Raw genomic sequence first — 8,254 nt, forward strand, 5'->3', positions numbered from 1 at the left:
CTCTCGTTAACGACCAGATGGGAATTGTGCTGTACTTTATTTATTTATAGGGCAATTAAGGTTTTTTTAATGTCTCATCAATAATCATTTTTCCACACAGTACTGTTAATACTAGATCTCAGGATTGCATGCTTAAATACTCCACATTAATTACGGCTGTAGGTAAGACTGTCATTGTCAAGTCTGAGTGAATGAAGAGCGAGTGTTAAGGAGGGTCGAGGCCAAGTCAAGATCGAAATCGTGTTCGAGGACAAAGCCTTTATTTCTAGTCAACTTCATTCCTGCATTGCACCAATGATTATCCTGTTTTCTAGAAGAAGGAATTATTTCTTGTGAAACTTTGTGAATGCGAATAGAAAAGACAACATAAGCATTATTTTTTTAAAAACTATTGATCGAGACCATGACTGTGTCTATGCCCAAGAACAAGACAAGTCCAAGGTAATACAGAAAACGTCTCGAGACCAGACTCCACTCATATAGCACTAACATTAATACAGAACTTGGTAAATCATGTTTTTTTGCACCTTTCAAATGGAACAACCATGAGTTTTATTTACTTTAGCAACCAGAAAATAACTGAAACTGAACGACTTGTGATTCAGACTCAAATAGATGCTGAAATGAAATGAAAGATGTGCAGTGTGTGGATGTGGATCTCTGTACTGCTGCTGTAGGAGAGAAGAGAGAGAGACACTGAGGAGTGCAGATGAGTGTGTTGTTCATGATAAGTGATGTCACATGTGGGTGTATATGTGTGTGTGTGTGTGTATACAGAGAGAGACAGAGAGAGCTGGCAGGCGAAGACTCCTGCTGTGAGATTGCATGAGATCCTGAGCCCAGTCATGGAGTGTTTCTGTCTCTGAACTGTATTTGGCAGCTGGCTGTCTGGTGTGTGTGTGTGTGTGTGTGTATGTGTGCGTGTGTGCGCTTATGTGTGGCAGGTGATGAAGTTGGTAAGGAAGTGTGTGAGATGTGTGTGTGTGCTGTACTTGGAGGCTCTCTGTCAGCACCGTCCAGTTTCTGCTACTTCAAGAGGAGACAGGAATTCCACAGAGAATGGAGCAACACACACACACACACACACACACACACACAAATGTAATGTAGTGTGAGTTGTTATAAAATAGATGCACATTAACAGAAACCTGTGATTTGCAGCTGCACTACTGTCAGAGCTGCTGTTATAGAAAACTAATCAACACCTTCTGACCAATCACAATTTGACTATTTTAAACATTTTTTTTTTCAAACTATATATATATATGGGTTTTTTCCATACAGATTTCTACATTTTCAAAGCCAAACTCCTCATGAGATTGTGACTCCTTTTTCTTTTCTAATAAAGTACTAAAGATACTATTGATTGTCGTCGTGTTTTTCAGTTGGTGTTAGAGTATAATTTAGAAGTAAAGGGATGGTTGTTTTTAGGGATGCATCACTACCGATAATGATAATGTGCTCATTTGCTTTGATATCAGGTCACACTGTGTGTACGTTAATCATGCTAACTAACAGATGACACAAAAGCGATCTGGACCTATTTTACAATTAATTAAGACAATTAAAGCAAAGTAGACTGCGCTCTAAACTCTGTGAAAATATCAAGAGGAGGAAGTACAGCATGTTTCTACAATATAAATAACCTGATGTATCACCATAAAAATAAAACTCAGCACGAGGAGCTCAACGCTAGCAGACAAACGCTAGCCAGGAGAGAAAAAAATGTCTAGCTGAGTGAAAATAACAGCTCTTATGCTCTAGTATGTCGTTCTCAACGATCAGCCGCTATCGGTCATCGACAACGAGGGATTCTGACGCAAAGAAAACCGAAAACTGTATTAAACTAATCCTGCTCCTCTTCACTGCAACCCTACTTGATCCGAGCTAACTAATGTAGCTCGCTAATGCACTTGTCATAAAGAATAATAATAATAATAATAATGTCATAAAGAACAAGTCTTGTAGCCTCAGTGCAGGAACATATACACATATGTGTGTGTGTGAGATTTTCATGGCTGCTATTTAAACCGAGGAAACATTAACAGAGCTAAATAACATGATTACATGATTAACATGATTAACATGATTTAAGGCCAGTTCACATCAGACATGTCGCATAAAGACTTCACTCACTTCCAGTTTATTTTTATTTCATCACCATTACATTTTCAGACTAGTAATTAGTATTTTGTGATGTTTTTTTCCACAAACAACACCCAAAACTGCTGGTTAACACTACACTCATTCATTCATTCATTCATTCATTTATAGAACAGCGCTAGCCTGCTTCATATGAAACTCATTTTCTCACCATTAATTATCATAATACGTAGCTGGTTAAAATTTTTTCCTCAAGTAAGTTGTTTAAACTGAATTTTCACACAACGGGAGGAAAAAAATGAATCACGTCTAAAGGAAATGAGTAGAAGCTGAGCGAGTCTGAGAGCAGTCACAGCTCTGAGGAACGGAAAGGTTCTGTAGGTTTAAATCTACAGCCTGCAGCATGAGGAGCACAGAAATACGACGTCTCCTCTGTGTACCGTGTAACAACAACATCTCCAAAGCCTGCCTCAGATGATTACAGATGATTGAAGCAGCAGAATTACAGCTCTAATGACTAAAACTGTTCATTCGTCTGTTTTATAACAAGCTTTACCGAGGCCCCAGCATCCTGCTTCTCTTCGTCATATCTTCGTGTTTCAGACGACGTGGTTATAAATCCGAAGGACACATTTTCTCAAAGCTGCTGTTTTGTATCGTGTTTGTGTTTGGAAAAAGTAGTCCTCTGACACTGAAACTACTTTCCCAACTTATTTTGTAAAACCTTGAATTTCGAGATAATGAGTTTGATTCCAGTTGTAATCGAAAACTGAATTACATTAAAATAAAATAAAGCTATTATATTGCTAAATGGGTAACATTTTACATTACGGTTCCTTAAACTTGCATTAAGTAAGTCGAGAAACTACGGGTAGAAATGACAAGTTTTTTTTTTTGTTTTTTTTTTATTCTCTAATAACATAGTATAAGTCTTCTTACACTGTCTAATACTTTTTTTTTTTTTTTTTTGTCCACTCACAGCCACCGTGTTTTCTGAAACTTCTAAAACAACACTGAAGGAAGCGTTAAGCTCCGCCCACTTCACAATCACATCATGTCATATATCCCCGAAAAGCTTGTTTCACGCTTCATACGTCAGTGTGTTATTATGATATACACATCAATTTCCTTTAATAACCTTATAAATCAGACATTATGTCATGTCACTCTATCGATCCTGGCGAGAAGAAAGAGCAGCTGGTGAGGGAGTGGCTGTTTATAGCTGCTATAACGTAAGTGAGAACAGGAACTGACTTGTTTCGTGGACGTTCCTCAACATTGAATGTAACTACTAATGGATTAAAAAGTATAATATGTCATTCTTTAATAAATAAAAAAGTGTAATTGTTGGCAGATTGCTGTGGTATAGGAGGAATAAAACACTTCAGGGCATGCTGTTATAGGAAATTAATCAACTTCAGAGTGATAACATTAGCTTCATTACACCACCACATCACTGATTATTTTACTGTAACAGCATGACACTGAGCGTTTCATTTCTTACCCATGTTACTAAATGTTGTCACCCTGACCTCAGGCCTGTCTGAAAATTTTGGCACCTATAATTCAGGCCCACTTTTTATCTATTTATTCATTTATTTTAATTTTCAATTTACTACATAAAACATGTTGATTAAAAGCTGTTAGTTGAGCTGCTATTATTTGGCTTATTATTGAGAAAAAATATATTAGCAGGTAAGTGAATACTGTAATTAGTTTGTTAACATCACTAATGTCATATTGATGGTAAAGTTTATGATTTGTAAATGTTAATTAATGTAGCACACACACACACACACACACACACACACACACACACACACACACACTTCAGCAAATCTGCATAATAGGCACTAAACCAAATGTGTAGACATAAGCAGCTGCTAAAATAATGAATATTTCTGTAGTGTGTGTTGTGGAAGTAAGAACGTGTAGGGAACAGCAACCGTTAAAATGCTGCACCACACAAATCACTGCCTCTAATTACCTTATAGCAATGCAGCAGGTTATTATAAACAGCTATTATTTTTTCTCTATAGGTGAGGAACATTAGCAGATGAATTGTCGAGGGAAATTTCAAAGACAAATTCTGCATATTAGGTTTCAGTTCTGCTCATTACAGCGTTTCCATTAGCATTATCAGTGCTGACTGGTGTGACTGAGCTAGCAGGAAGAAAGGCTCACGGTTTGACAACCACATCATCTTATTTGAGGTTAACGAATAGCTCGAAGTGGATTAGTTTTTACTTTTACCAAACCAAGAACAACAGCACCACTAGCGATCGCACATAATAAGAGTGTTGTTATGGTTACAGCGCACGTGTCACGGGAGGTGTATGGCTTTTTTTTCATATCAGCACAAAAAAAACCTCACTTCAGCTAGCAGTGTGTGATTCAACACTCACCAACCTGGAGAGATGAAGAGAGAGAGAGAGAGAGAGAGAGAGAGAGAGATAAAGGTGAAGCTCTCAGCAGAGGAACCAGAGATAAAGAAGAAGATCTCTGAGAACTCCCTGTGAGAGTAAAACTCTGAGATCAGCTGAGGAACCCGTGCTCAGGATCGAACATCTTCCCTCGTCTTACACACTGTCAGTGTTAGAGAGAAGTTCTATACTGACATCTGTTCATTTTGGGTTGTGTGTTTGAAACAAGAGTCTACTTCTAAACCTTTCGTTGTCTCTTCTCTAATTTTAGGAATTGCTTCTTCATAAAATCAGAGACCAGAACAAGTCTTATACAAAACCTCACTGGTCTTTTTCTGGTTTGTTTGTTTTTTTTTTAAAAGAAAGTTTGTCAGAAAGGTTGTCTGCTTGAGGCTAGAGGTGTGTATTGGGACTGGGATCCTGTGGGATGCAACAAAAACGTCATTAGAGCATGAGGTTTTTATTTTCACACAGGCGCGAGCGAGCGTTCAGATATGAAGATCACGTGAACATGAACATGATGCATTCACAGCGTTCATTCACTCATCTTTAGTAACTGCCTGGTCAGGGTTTCAGTGGTTTAAAGTAGGATAATAGTAATAGTAGAGAACCAAGTAAATATGTTAGAACATATCGCAGACAGATACAAACAAAAAATAATAACTGTATGAGCAGGATAAAAAAAAAAAAACACACACACACACACATCTATAGTTCACGCAGATGAAATGGAGTGATGTAGCTGAGAATGAGGAACTGTCAGAGTCAGAATTCACATCATGCTGATATTTCTACATCTGCGGTTTTTAGTGTTTATCAGAGTTTCCATGGGCATGCAGTTTAGGCCACGCCCACTTCAGGTTTAAATCCCAGTACAGATACAGAGAGAGAGAGAGAGAGAGAGAGAGAGAGAGAGAGAGAGAGAGAGAGAGAGAACTAAACAGATACCGATACAAATCTACAACTTCATATTCTTCATGTGACTCATCATCTGATGTACTGAGGTCACTTTATGTCAAGTTTATGTCATGAACCTTCAACTGTACGTTTCATCAATCACTCTGGATGAAAGCACCTGTAAATAACTAAATGCAAATGTAAATTTGAATATTCAATATCTCATTTGAAATTCACAATCCCAATTAAATCATTCAAACTTTTACATCATAATTACCTTAAAAGCATCTGAGATTTGAGCATTTGTCACTCTCTCTTGCTTTCTGTAACCTTGCTGTGTGTGTGTGTGTGTGTGTGTGTGTGTGTGTGTGTGTGTGTGTGTGTGTGTGTGTGTGTGTGTGTGTGTTCAGAGCCAGCGTGAGCTCATTACCATTTAGTGCCATGTTGACTGTATGCTAATGGGCTCCATATTATTTTATTTAAATTGGACTGGAGAGCAGGTGAGTTCCAGTGGAAACATCTAACAGATGGAACAGAGGTCAAACACACACACACACACACAGTTTCTCATTTTCATAATACACATCTCTTTTTCTGTTACACACACATACACACACTTCTGCTGACTTTCATCATACACATCTCTTACTCTCTATTGATCTCTCTCTCACTCACACACACACGCACATTAATCATACATATCTTCACATCTTTTTCTGACCATTTTTCACACATACATACACACACACACACACACTTGCTGCAAATGCATAACTTGCATCACTTCATGTGTTTCGTCTCTCTATCTGTTTCTCTCACTTTAGTTCAGTTTAATGAGTTGTCTCTCTGTCATTGCCTCTCAATCTGTTTTTCTGTCTCTCTCTCGATATCTGTCTCTCACACACACTTTCTCTATACAGTTTGGCATCAAACAGTAAATGGGAACTATTTGCAGGTAGGAACTAAAGAAGGATTGGCCCTAGTATTGGTCCGAGGAATCATTCGAGCTGATCGTTTGCATTTCTCGCCTTATAGCCTCATACCTAATTTGCATAGAATTTAGAAAAACTCTAGCCAGAGACATAGGAAATGAGATATCTCCTCTATCTCTGTATGATGTGTAAGGCATAAACCACAATGAGGTTATGATGTGGAGTTACTGCTTACTGCTGATTATTTTTGAGCTTTTTATTGTTCTTATACCATTAAACTTATTTAACTTATTTAATTTATGTATTAATGTATGACGTCATATCTTTATTCATTTGTACTGTAGTTTCATTTAATGTCATGGAACGTCCAAGAGCCAGTTAGTTCCTCTTCTCACTTACGTTATAGCAGCTATAAGTAGATGTTCTGTTGAAAAAAAAACAGCTTGTCTTGTTACTGAGAAATCTTCTCTGTCCTGAAGATGTGGGAAAACGTACAGTTACAGCTTTACCTCTGATTGATACAAAGCATTGACACTGGAGACTCCTTCCATAAATGTTACATAAACACATTTCCCCTTACAGAAAACGTCACTACATCAATGATTAGAAGTTTTTCTTGGTTAAATAAGAATGCACAACAAGGGTACGTCCTCCAGTGAATTAATTGTTACTGAAGAAATATTAGATTGCAGATTGAAGATAAAGTAATTACAGTTTTTACCTTCATCTTGGACTCATGGTCCATGTTTTTTTCGCTCAATTTTGTTAACCTGAACCAAGTATTTAGTTCTAAATTGTTTGGTATAAGAAGATGATTCACAAATAATCTAATCTTATTTCAGTAAACTGTTTGAATCAGATCTAGTTAGTAAGATGATGTTCGAGTGCAGAGTTTTTCCGGCTTTAACACTATATATTTGCAGCATAATTTATTTCCTTCTGAGTCCTGAATCCCATTTTCTTTTCCTGCGACTCAGAAGGACTGAGTGATTAATGAGCATCAGGCTTTCATTAAACTCACACACATTTATCTTCATTCTCACTTTTCTTCTGTGACTGCTCCATCCTGAACACGACGGCTCTCTGTCGCCCTCTGCTCCCTGAAACACACTACTACAACAACAAAACTTTCTCATACAAGAAAAAAAAAAAGACAAGAAAAAGAAAAGACATTCTTTTATTCCAGTACAGATAAAAACAGACAGCCTGTACACTCCACCTCCATCCGACATCCATCTCTTTACGGAACATCAGCTTCTCCCACAACAGCACCTGATTCTGAGACCTTCACCATCGAACCAGTTACTACTCTCACACACTCACAGACTCGTGCTGTTAGAGGAAAATAATCAATGACAGGGTGGTGTGATGAAGCGGAGTTACTGTTACCACTCTGAAGTTGATTATTTTCCTATAACGGCATGTCCCAAAGTGTTTTACTCCTCTTATACGACAGCAATTCAATTACCATTTTTATTTATTATTAATGAACGACACATCATAGTTTTTATCCGCTTATAGTTACATTTAACGTTAGATAAAGTTAGTTCCTTTTCTCACTTACGTTATAGCAGCTATAAACAGTCGTTCCCTCACCAGCATCTCTTTTATTCTCTCTCAAAATGCAGCTTAGCGTAAACCAGTCAAAACACAGTCTCCACTGCTGGAGATATAAACTCCTCCAAACAAAACTCCATATTGACCCCCTGTGTAAGTAAATGCTACACACTCACACTCACACCCACCAAAACAAGAACGCAGACAAAGCAAAAGTTAGGACGAGTCCCCAGTTGTTGCGTGTTAGAGTATGAAGGACACCGGGCGAGTGGTGAGGCTAGAGAAAACACACACAACCCACGCAATAGATTTCCAACAAATATCAAGTATTTTACAGAAATA

Source organism: Pangasianodon hypophthalmus, chromosome 6 (assembly GCF_027358585.1).
Source record: "Pangasianodon hypophthalmus isolate fPanHyp1 chromosome 6, fPanHyp1.pri, whole genome shotgun sequence".
Taxonomy (NCBI): domain Eukaryota; kingdom Metazoa; phylum Chordata; class Actinopteri; order Siluriformes; family Pangasiidae; genus Pangasianodon; species Pangasianodon hypophthalmus.